The sequence below is a fragment of the Bubalus kerabau genome, chromosome 6, assembly GCF_029407905.1.
Source record: "Bubalus kerabau isolate K-KA32 ecotype Philippines breed swamp buffalo chromosome 6, PCC_UOA_SB_1v2, whole genome shotgun sequence".
NCBI classification, from domain to species: domain Eukaryota; kingdom Metazoa; phylum Chordata; class Mammalia; order Artiodactyla; family Bovidae; genus Bubalus; species Bubalus kerabau.
Window position 1 is genome coordinate 79,857,676 of NC_073629.1, and position 12,502 is coordinate 79,870,177.

A 12,502-nucleotide genomic window follows, 5' to 3' on the forward strand; every position below is an offset into this window, starting at 1 on the left:
AAATGAAAATATGCTATTTCTGCTTTTCTGGGACAGACTGAATGACACATAGTTATAAAGGCAAACATTTCAAGAATTTTTAAAAGAATATGTACATAATTGGAAGTAAGATTCCATAAACAAAAGGCACCTGTAGTAAAACCACCTCATATCCTTTCCAGTTTTTATAGCTCCCTCTACATTTGAGACAAACATACTGTTGTCTTTCATCCATCACGAACTGAAATCATCTCCCATTCACCATCAAATATGCATGTACACTTTGTTCATTAGGACTTCCCTGGTGGCTCAGAGGTAAAGAATATGCTTGCAGTGCAGGAGACCTGGGTTTGATCCCTACATCATGAAGATCCATCTCTTGGAGAGGAAATGGCAAATCCAGTATTCTTACCCGGGAAAGCCTGTGGACAGAGCAGGCTAGCGGGCTACTGTCTACTGGGTCTCAAACAGTTGAACACGACTTAGTGACTAAATCAGCACCACCACTTTGTTCATTAGTGGTTGGTTGGGTTTACTTAACAGGTTAAAGAATGGGTTGGCCCTGGGAGATCGGGTGGTATTGTGGGATGGATTCCATACCCACAGCAACTTTTCTTTTTAAGTAAAAAATTTTTTTAATTTTTATTTCATACTAGACTATAGTTATTAAGAATGTTGTGTTAGTTTCAGGTGTACAGCAGAGATTCAGTTATATGTATCAGTTCAGCTCAGTTCAGTCGCTCAATCATGTCCGACTCTTTGCAACCCCATGGATGGCAGCATGCCAGGCTTCCCTGTCCATCACCAACTCCTGGAGCTTACTCAAACTCGTTTCCATTGAGTTGGTGATGCCATCCAACCATCTCATCCTTTGTTGCCCCCTTCTCCTCCTGCCTTCAATCTTTCCCAGCATCAGGGTCTTTGCACCCTTCACATCAGGTGGCCAAAATATTGGCGTTTCAGCTTCAGCATCAGTCCTTCCAATGAATATTCAGGACTGATTTCCTTTAGGATGGACTAGTTGGACCTCCTTGCTGTCCAAGGGACTCTCAAGAATCTTCTCCAACACCACACCTCAAAAGCATCAATTCTTCAGCGCTCAGCTTTCTTTAGAGTCCAACTCTCAACATCCATACATGACTACTGGAAAAACCCTAGCTTTGACTAGATGGACCTTTGTTGGCAAAGTAATGTCTCTGCTTTTTAATATGCTGTCTAGGTTGGTCATAACTTTTTTTCCATGGAGCAAGCATCTTTTAATTTCATGGCTGCAGTCACCATCTGCAGTTTTTTTTTGGAGTCCCCCCCACCACAATAAAGTCTGTCACTGTTTCCATTGTTTCCCCTATCTATTTGCCATGAAGTAATGGGACCAGATGCCATGATCTTAGTTTTCTGAATGTTGAGTTATACATATACATGTATCTATTCTTTTTCAGATTATCTTTTATTCCACAAAACAACTATAATTTAAAAGGTCCTCATGCCTTTGTATCTTGTTCCTCTGCTTTGAAGGCAATTATACTGATGACAATCACTAGGAAATGAGATTCAAAGCAAGAATAAAATACTGCTTATGTGAAGGGAGGCCCGTGAATTTGTTTCTTAGGGCAGCCTTAGCAAAGTACCACAGACTTGGGTGACAATACAGAAATACACTCTCCAGCAGTTATGGAGGGTAGAAATCTGAAGCCAAGGTGTTAGCACAGCCAGGCTCTGAGACGTTGGGTAGAGTACTTCCTTGCCTCTTCCTGACTTCTGATGGTGGCCAAAGATCCTTGGCATTCCTTAGCTTTTAGCTGCATCACTCCAATATCTGCCTCTATCATCTCCAGGCCTTCTTTCTATGTGTGTGTCTTCACATGGCATTTTTCCTCTTCTTATGAAGAACCCAGTTACACTGGACTAGGGGTCTCATGGTACTTCAATAGGACCTCACCTTGATCACATCTACAAAGACCTTATTTTCAAATAAAATCACATCCGTGGATACTGGGGATTCAACATATCTTTGTGGGGCACAATTCAACCCACAACAGCAGGCTGAATACTCTCTTGATACTCTTATGGGGAAGGATTTATTAATTTTTAGCTAAATATTTCTGGGTAAAGAATCTGCCTGCAACGCAGGAGATATAGGAGATGCGGGTTCAATCCCTGGGTTGGGAAGATTCCCTGGGGAAGTAAATGACAATCTACTTCAGTATTCTTGCATGGACTATCTCATGGACAGAGGAGACTAGTGGGCTACAGTCCATGGGGTCACAAAGAGTCAGACATGACTGAGCACATGATGGATTATAATTATAAATATTTCTGGTAATTATTCAACTAATGATCATACAGCATCAATGCAAAGGAGAACAGGAGGAAAAACATGACAGAAGACAGTTGTCGAAAGGGATCATCTTGGCTCAGGCTGCCATAACGAAATACCAGAGGCTGTGTGGGTTTAACAATACAAGTTTATTTTCTGGAAGTTTGAGATCAGAGATCATGGTCATGTTCTGGGGAGCACTCTCTTTCTGGCCTGCAGAAAGCTACCTTCTCTGTGTGTCTTCCCATGTCTTTGGTGTGGGCTTGTGGAGAGAAATATCTCTCTTTCTCATTCTGCTGCTGCTGCTGCTAAGTCGCTTCAATCGTGTCTGACTCTGTGCGACCCCATAGACAGCAGCCCACTAGGCTCCTCTGTCCCTGGGATTCTCCTAGAAAGCCACTGATCCCACATGAAGACTCGATCCTCACGACTGAGTCTGACTCTAATTATCTCCCAAAGGCCTTTTCCAAATGCCGCCACAGTAGGTGTTAGGAGATTCAACATAGGAATTTTGGCGGTACACAATTCAGTGCACAGCAGGGAAAGAGTAATTCAGAGAAAAGACATGCTTGCTTTCCTGGGGGGCCTGGTTGCTTAGTGCTTAGCGCTGTTCAACTCTTTGCCATCCTTTGGACGACAGCCTGCCAGGTTCCTCTATCCATAGAATTTTTCAGGCAATAATACTGGAGTGAGTTGCCATTTCCTTCTCCAGGGGATCTTCCTGACCCAGGGATTGAACCCACGTCTCCAGTGTCTTCTGCACTGCAGGTGGATTCTTTTCCCACTGAGCCATCAGGGAAGACTTTTTTTGGTGGAAGAGGCTTATTTGCTTCAGTTTAGTTGCTCACTACACTATACCTTGGGAACATTCTGAGATGTCTTCCAAGAATTTGGACTTCCCTCTCAAACCTCATCCTGGGCTTTCCTCAATTGGGGATGACTAATGAGGTTAATGATGATTGAAGGAGTCTGTACTCCAACTAGCTGCCAAGTATAAAATTGAGAACAATGAGTATACAACCATCACAGGGAATCTATGCCTCCAGGTTTCCTGTTAGGTAAAACTGTGTAAGATTGTTACTGCCTTCCCTAAAGGACACACTGACCCATCCATAGGTGAGTGCTAAGTAGACGTGCTGCACTGACCAACACTAACAGTTCATTCTGTGGTTTGTAGTTGTCACGTCCTTCTCCACAGTGTTGTTCACATATGTTCCCAAAACTTTTCTCTTTCTCTACCAAGGACCCTTTTGATTATTTTCTCTCATAGCACACGTGTTTTAGAAGAGTTTGGTTATCTTTCCTAAAACCAGTATCATACCTAAAACCAGGTACCATGCCAAGAAGTTGCAATTAATTCATTTAACATTCACATACATCCTATGATGAGACACAAAGAATGTTTAGGGAATTTACTCAACGTATCACCATTGGTAAATCACAAAGCTCAGACATGAACCCAGGAAATCTGACCCCAGAACCCACTGGCTTAACTTCACTAATTCTAATTTTTTCATATTATAGCTCCCCATGGACTATACAGTCCATGCAATTCTCCAGGCCAGAATAATGGAGTGGGTAGCCTTTCCCTTCTCCAGAGGACCTTCCCAACCCAGGGATTGAGCCCAGGTCTCCTGAAATGCAGCCGGATTCTTTACCAGCTGAGCCACAAGGGAAGCCCAAGAATACTGGAGTGGGTAGCCTATCCCTTCTCCAGCAGATCTTCCCGACCCAGGAATCGAACCAGGTCTCTTGCATTGCAGGCGGATTCTTTACCAGCTAAGCCACAAGGGAAGTCCAAGAATACTGGAGTAGGTAGCCTATCCCTTCTCCAGGGAATCTTGGAACCAGAGTCTCCTGCATTGCAGGCAAATTCTTTACCAAATGAGCTATGAGGGAAGCTCAAAATGATAGCTACTGTAATAGTATTTGTTAATTAGTCTTTTCAACAGCAAATTTCAAATATTTGTAGGCCCTGCCAACAATATTTTCTCAATGAGGAAAGAGATCCAGAGGGTTTAAGAATTTTGGCCAAGACTATAAAATGTAAGAGACAAAGGCATGATTCGACCCCACACATCTTTCTGACATCTTCTATACCAAACTGTCTACCCAGAGCCAGCTATATTATTTGTGAGACCTATTGAAAAATTAAAATGTGAGCCCCCTGGTTAAAAAAATGATTATGAATTTCAAGGCATCCAATAGTGAGGATGAAATCAACAGCTAGAAAACTCTGAATCTGGGACCAGTCACAGGCCCATGAAGCTGGCCCTGCACCTGCATCCATGCTCAATGTAATGAGGGTGCTGCAGGAAACAAGCAAGCAAAACGCATCAAATTTCTTTGTTATAATATCTTTGGCTACATTTTCTATACTCTATTTTATGGCCACAGTCAAAATTATTTGAACAAACTTGCTAGAAGAACATGGAAGAACAAAAAATTATACAAAGAGGCAAAGAAGGAAAACAACACCAGAGATTGGCAAGTGCCATGGTCTCAAAACTCAGAACCACAGATCAACTGAATAATAGAACTTAAAGAACAAAGGTCAGAGGTCAGTCCCCTTCGTTTGGAGACAACAGAGACCACAAAGTAAGCTGATGATCTTTTATGAAATAGTCAACTCCAGGTCTCAATTTTTTTAAATTTTAGAATGATGTAAAACTAGATTATTTCTAAATGGCTCCCAGGACTAAAATTCATGACATAGTATAGATATTTTAATTACATATTCTATGGGGCCATGAAAGTTCCAAAAATTTTTGAAAACAAGACTTCAAACAAGTTCAATTTCCTCCAGGAAAGTTGATTCTGAGACAGATTTGCCTGTAGAGATTTTACTAGGGGGGATTGCCCACAAGATCAGTGCCTGTGGGGAAGTGACAAAAGCAGGATTTGCAGAGAACATACAATCACAATAAAGTTCTCGAGTAACTTCACAGGGGACTCTGAGCTAGGATGGCCCTTGAGAGGTGTCCTGAATTACACACACATAGATACATCAGTAGTCATTGGATACAGACTGACCCTTGGGTATGACAGTCCTCTTCAGCCAAGGGCAAGTCAGAGAGGGGAGTGGTATCCAGCAGCTGGGGAAATGAGTGCTTCAGTCCTGGAAGGGGGTCAAAAGGGTTTGTCTTGTATTGTGGTAACAGTACAACTCAAACAATACAAAGACAATACTCATTCCAAAGATCAATAACCACTGTCACCCTTTTCCCAGTACTTCTGCTTCCAGCAATATGGTGGGCTAAGAGCTCTATTGACCTGCTACAAAGCAGCTGGATCTTCAATAGGACCCAATTTGTGATATATTGCTGTGCTCACAAACACCACTAAAAACAAATAAGCCTTAAGTAGGGCAGCCACTGAAAGCAGTAAGCAGTGAGAACTGAGCAGAGGCAGAGGTGTCTTGAGGACAAAGGACCACAACGGGACTGCTGAAGGATGCAGAATAAGAGGAAATAAGCCTGTGAGTCCTTCACCAAGATAGGCTTCTAAGGGTCTCAAAATGGTCCTGGGTCTGTGGCATCCCTCAATCCAAGCAAAACATGACACAAATCATCGCTTGAAGGAAGCCACCCCAGCTTAGGCTGGCAAGATCCTCACATAACATGAGTAAGTATTGAGCACGTATTACAGTGTCACAAAGCACATTAGGGTCAGCTGCAATAAGTGAAAGTCAGAGATCTCCAGAGTCTATAGATGCTGGAATTGTCCAGTGCAGAATGTAGCATTGCTAGGTTTAAAATGTTTAAATAATAGCAGAATAAAATTACAAAGAAGAGTGATATTACACTGCAATTTTGTAAGAAGTTAAGAGGAACTAGGTAAATAATGTACTAGGTAAAGGGTACTCAACTATAAGTTGAGTATAAGATAATCTACAATTATCTCAAAATTAAAAGATGAATTAGAAAAGAAAGCAGTTACAGCAAAAAGACAGAACATCTACAAAGGACAGCTGGCCAGGCAGGGGAGCAGTCTTCTGAACAACATGAAAAAAGAAATGAGTAGGTGGAGCCGTTGAAAGAAAATGATTGTCAGAGTGGTATTTTCAATCAATTAAAACAATCTTTTAAGAAAGAGAGAAAGTAAAGGCAAATGCAGACCATTACCAAACCTTCACTAAAGGAACTTCTAAAGGATGTACTCCAAGAAGTAAACATCCCAGGGCAATGTATCCAAGAAGAAAGAGGAAATGGTGAGCAAACAAAATGGAAATGTGTTGCTTAATCAAAAAAAAAAAAAAAAAAAAAAGAACAAAATAAGAAGAATATTCGATATGTGGCAGTTGCTAAAAAAATAAGTTTGGATCACTCGGTCACATCCAACTCTTTGTGATCCTCTGGACAGTAACCCACCAGGCTCCTCTGTCCATGGGATTCTCCAGGCAAGAATATTGGAGTGAGTAGCCATTCCCTTCTCCAGGAGATCTTCTCAAACCAGGGATCGAATCCAATCTCCTGCATTACAGGTGGATTCTTTACCGTCTGAGCTACCAGGGAAGTTAAAAAAAATAGGGCAGAACTAAAATAGCATGATAAATAAGGGAAGTGTTTAAAGGCTTTGAGGCTTTTCAGAGGGCTGTGGCTTAAGAGTAACCACTAAGAATAGTATAAAATAAAGAATAAAATTGAAGGAAAATTGCCTCAATAAATCAAAAGAAGAAAAATGCATAGAAAAAAGGACAGAGAACAAAAACAATACAATAGAAACAAGTCCAATGATACCAATAATCATAATGACTATAAAGGGCTTAAATTTGCCCTTTAAAAACAAAGATTATGGGACCACAATGAAAAACAAAAACAAAACCATTCCAGCTATACACTATGAGACATATCCCTAACTCATAAAGACGTGGAAATTTTGAACACAAATACATAGAAAAAAAGGCACCATAGACAAATAGATGATGGACAAAAAAAAAACAAAACAAAATATCAGACAAAAAGAGTTAAAGACTATCATTATTAGCACTAAAGAAAATTTATTACATCAGGAATACATACAATTATATTAAAGACATTTGCAGCACATTTATTGATAAAGCCCAAGTATTTAGATACATGTAAAGAATGCCTGAAAATCACTAATAGAGAAAAAAAATACAGAAAAATGGACAAAACACACAAGCATGTCACAGAAATAAAAAACAAATGGCAATAATTCTATGCCCACAAAGCTGGTGTTGTATATTAAATGGATCCATTCCTTCAAAGACACTATCTACCAAAATTCACAGAAGCTAGAAATAACCTGAATAGGCTTATATCTATTAAATAAATTAAATCAATAATTAATAACCTTTCAAACAGAAAGCACCAGCCTAAAAGGGTCCCCTGATGAATTCTACCAAACATGTAGGAAGAAAGTATACCAATTTCCTACAATTTATTTCAGAGGATAGAAGCAGGAGAAATGCTTCTTAACTTTATTCTATGTGGCCAGTATTACCCTCACACCAAAAACAGACAAATAATTACCAAGAAAAGAAAATTACAAAGTTTATATCTCTCATAAACATATATGCAAAAATACTCAACAAAATACACCTATTCATAATAAAAACTCCCAGTAAACTAGTCATAGAGGATACTTTCTTAACTTGATAAACTATCTACAAAAACCTACAGCTAACATTATATTTAATCATAAGAAATTTGAAACTTTCTCACTAACAATCAGGTATAAAGTAATGATGTCCCCTTTCATCCCTCTTTTTCAACACTGAACTGGAAATCCTTGCTAATTCAACAAGACAAATAAAGAAAACAAAAGGTATACAGATTGGGAAAGAAGACAGAAACTGTCTCTATTCATAGATGACATGATCATTGAAAGTTTCTGTTCTGCAGAAGACAATGTCAAGAAAATTCAAAGACAAGCCACAGACTGGGAGGAAATATTTGCAACAGACACCTGATTAAAAGACTGTTATCCAAGATATACAAAGAACTCTTAATACTCAACAAAGAAAATAAACAGCCTAATTTTAAAATGGACCAAATATTTTAATAGACATCTCAACAAAGAAGATATACAAATGGCAAATAAGCATATTAAAAGATCACATGTCATCAGGAAAAAATGCAAATTAAACCAAGATACCATTATACATCTATTAAAATGGAGAAAATCCAGAACACTTACAAAATAAAGTGTTAATGAGGCTATAGAAACTCTCATGCTGGTGGGAATGCAAAATGGTACACCTTGAAAGAAGGTTTGGCAGTTTCTTACAAAACAGAACATATTTTTATCACATGATTCAGCAATTATATTCCCCATTGTAGTTCAATCACTAAGTCGTGTCCAACTCTTAGTGACCCATGGACTGCAGCGCGCCAGGTTTCCCTGTCCTTCACTGTTTCCTAAAGTTTGCTCAAATTCATGTCCATTGAGTCAGTGATGCCATCCAACCATCTCATCCTTTGTCTCCCCTTTCTTCTCCTGCCCTCAGTCTTGTCCAATGAATTGGCTCTTCACATCAGGTGGCCAAAGTATTGAAGCTTCAGCACCAGTCCTTCCAATGAGTATTCAAGGTTGATTTCCCCTTTAGAATTTAGTTTGATCTTGCTGTCCAAGGACTCTCAAGAGTCTTCTCCAGAACCACTATTTGAAAGCATGAATTCTTCAGCACTCAGCCTTCTTTATGGTCCAACTCTCACATCCATGCATGACTACTGGAAACACCATACCTTTGACAATACAGACCTTTGTCAGCAAAGTGATATCTACCCAAAAGATTTGCAAAGTTATGTCCACTCAAAACCTGCACAAAGATGTTTATCACCAAAACTTGGAGGCAACCAAGATTCCTACCAGTAGAAAGATAAATAAATATGGACAAACAGACAATGGAATATTGTTCCACACAAAAATAAACAAGCTTTCAAGTCATAAAAAGACATGAAGAAACATTAAATGCAATAACTAAGTGAAAGAAGCCAAGCTTAAAGGCTACATACTTATGACTCCAGCTATATGACTTCTAGAAAATGCAGAACTATAGAGACAATAAAAATATCAATGGTTTTGAAGTGGGCTGGGGGTGAATAGGGAGAACACAGAGAATTTTTAGGACTAAACCTCTGTAGTGTATTATAGTGATGGATTTATATCCATAGAATGTACAACACCAAAGATGAACCCTAAGGGGACTTTTGGATGTTGGGTGATTATGATGTGTCAATGTAGGTCTATCCGTGGTAAAAATAAATAAATAAATAAATGTACCCTTCGGAAGAGTTATGCTGGTAATGAGGGAGACTATGCATGTGAGGAGCAGGGGAGCAGATGTGTGGGAAATCCGTACTGGCCTCTCGATTCTGTGGTAATGCTAAAACTGTTCTAAAAAAATAAAGTCAAAAATGGCACACAAACATTTGAAAATTTGCTCAAATTCATTAGTAATTTTGTAACACAAATTAGTCATAATGAGATATTACAAACCAACTAGGTTGGTAAAATCCAAGATGTCTGAAAATATCAAGGATCATAGAGTGAATAGATAAATAGGAATTTTTACACGCTGCTGGTAGGACTGCACATTTTCAACCTCTTTGCAAAACAATTTGTGTTTCCTAGTAAAGTTCAGGGTGTACACCCTCTATGCCAGCATTGTCATCAGTACATATCTCTCCAACAAAATCTCGCAGGGAGACATATAATACAGCAACAGAAACGAAGGTAGCAAGATTACGTCAATCCTTACTTCATTTTATCTCGCTTATTAATTCCAGTATTTCACATTTACTGAAATTCTGCTCTCACTGTAGAACTGCACAAGGAAGAAACTCTCAGAAAATCAAGGAACCACAATCTATTTATTGCTTTATATATCTATTAACACAGGTAAAATAGCATATATACATAATGTAATACTCTGCATATGTTTGTGTCAGCAGGAATGTATGCATGTTTTAAATGAAGTGGCTTTGAGAACATGGAGAAAGAGCGAACAGTTGGGTCTGGAAAGGAAAACAGTTGATGGAAAGACCTCAGAGAGGAAAACAGTGAGATGCTATCACTGTTACTTAAACCAACACCTTTTGTTTCCTGAATTAAAACAGGACCATCCAGCCAAGAAACTAAAAATACCGCTTTTTAAAATCTGCTGAGTTAAGATGTTCTCATACCTTAAATATGCCCCAGTGGTAAGATTGAAACTTTGGCAATTACAGCAGCTCTCTCTGAGTTGCAGCACATCATTTAGAAAGTACTGCTTCAGGTTAAATATCAGGAAGAATTTGCTGGCAGCATGGAAGGGCCTTGAAAAAAACTGGGGAATCTTCTCAGGATCTCTCTTAAAATATTCCTGGGGCTAATCAGTCTGGAACCTAAAGACATTTCAGTGACTTTGGCATGTCATGCTCATACTTATGTTTCTCTATTTGCTGAATTTATAGGAGAAGCAGATTTCTTTTTTTAGATCAATAATTTGATCATCAATAATAATGATCTATTTTTTCATCAATAATAACCTTATTATTCCATTTAATTTAATCAGAACTTCTTTGTTCAGTTCCTAACATATTCCAGGCATGCTGTGAGGTCTCCAAAATACAGAAATGAATAAGACACAATTCCTGTCCTCAAGGAACTCAGAGATCAGTAGACTAGCATGTAATCCAGTAGGTGATTAATAGATCTGCTACTTGTAACATCAGTGTCTTAAACCTGAAGATCTACGTTCTGTGGTATAACTGACATTGAGACAGATAAGGCTTCAGAGTCTGGGGAATGATTTAGGGGAAAGACCACACAAATTGCTTAAATATGTCCTCGCCTATAATATGAATGCAATAGATTTTCTTATAACATTCATTTTCCAGTAGTGCCAAGCATCCACTGTCTTACATCTCTCTGTGTCCCTGCTCATGGTCTTGAGGTACTCACAACTTGTGCAGTATTTCCAACAAAAACACAAATAGATATGAGTCTGGCTACTTCATTTAGAAAATGATAAAAAGCATTTTTTACTTTTTAGAAAAAAAATGTTTCTAAATCGAAATACATTGCCTGCAAAATATGCAACAAGTGACATTCCAATAAAATACAAAGAAACTATAAAAAGAAAATGAAAACACTTGCATGATGATGAAGGATAAGATTTGCATATAAAATAAACTTGAGACTCATTCTAACCATTTTAAGTCTTGCTATTGTTTCAACTGAAGTGAGAGGCTTGAAAAAAATTAAGTATCAGCATTAAAAAAAAACAAGAAAAAAAGAATTTAGACAAAGTTCTATACAACTAGATACTGCTTTATAGATGTTAATAACAACAGTTATAATTGACAGTGAATTATTTTCTTAAGTTAAATATTTAGGCTTTTTCCCAAGATCATGACAATTTATTATATGTAGTTCCCTTAAAATGTGTAAACATGATATATAAATTAATGATATATTTCTAACCATTATCTAACTATTCTAACCAATAATCTAACTATTCTTTAAGAGTTTTAATGACAATTCAGTAGCCGATGCCTTCATAAAGCCAAATTTTTCCACATTGTAAGTAATCAGAAATATCATCTAATAACTACAATAATTTTTAAAAGGTGATCTAATTTGGCAATACTTTCTATTAAAAGCAAACTACCTGAATAATGTAATTCATAAGTATGCTGAAATAAAGGCAAGGAAAATAGATAAAAATAAAAATTAATTGTATTATTCATTTAAATGTCACTGGATAATTTACTATGCAAAATAATCATTAGGCTTAATCACCATTGATATTTTGCTAATCTGCAGTATTGTAAAAGCATTTGTACACATTTTTAAAAATTTCTTTGTTATGAAGGTTATGTTACGAAGGGCTATTCGTTTCAGAATGCTGCTATAAAAATTACACCAATGTGTTACTGAACAATTTTGAAGTTCAGAAATCCAGAATAGGTCAGCAAGGCTGTGGTCTCCCTGAAGATTCTAGGGGAGAATTTATTTCCTCTCTTTTTCTATCTTCTAAAGCAGCAGTCACCAACCTTTTAGGAAACAGGGACCAGTTTTGTGGAAGACAATTTTTCCACGGACAATGAGGGTGGGAGGGTGTGGGTAGGAGGCGGGAGTAATGGTTCAGGTGGTAATTTGAGTGATGGGGACCGACAGGAAGCAGAAGATAAAGCTTCACTCGCTCACCTGCCACTCACCTTCTGCTGTGCAGCTGGGTATCCAACAGCCTGAGGA

At 38.2% G+C, this 12,502-nt stretch overlaps 1 protein-coding gene across 1 annotated transcript in view; it reads right to left on the reverse strand.

The window, feature by feature from the left end:
* The window catches only part of PDE4B (phosphodiesterase 4B), a 650,415-nt gene that overhangs the window by 499,359 nt on the left and 138,554 nt on the right, over nt 1-12,502 (reverse strand). The gene's annotated exons all lie outside the window — the stretch shown is intronic.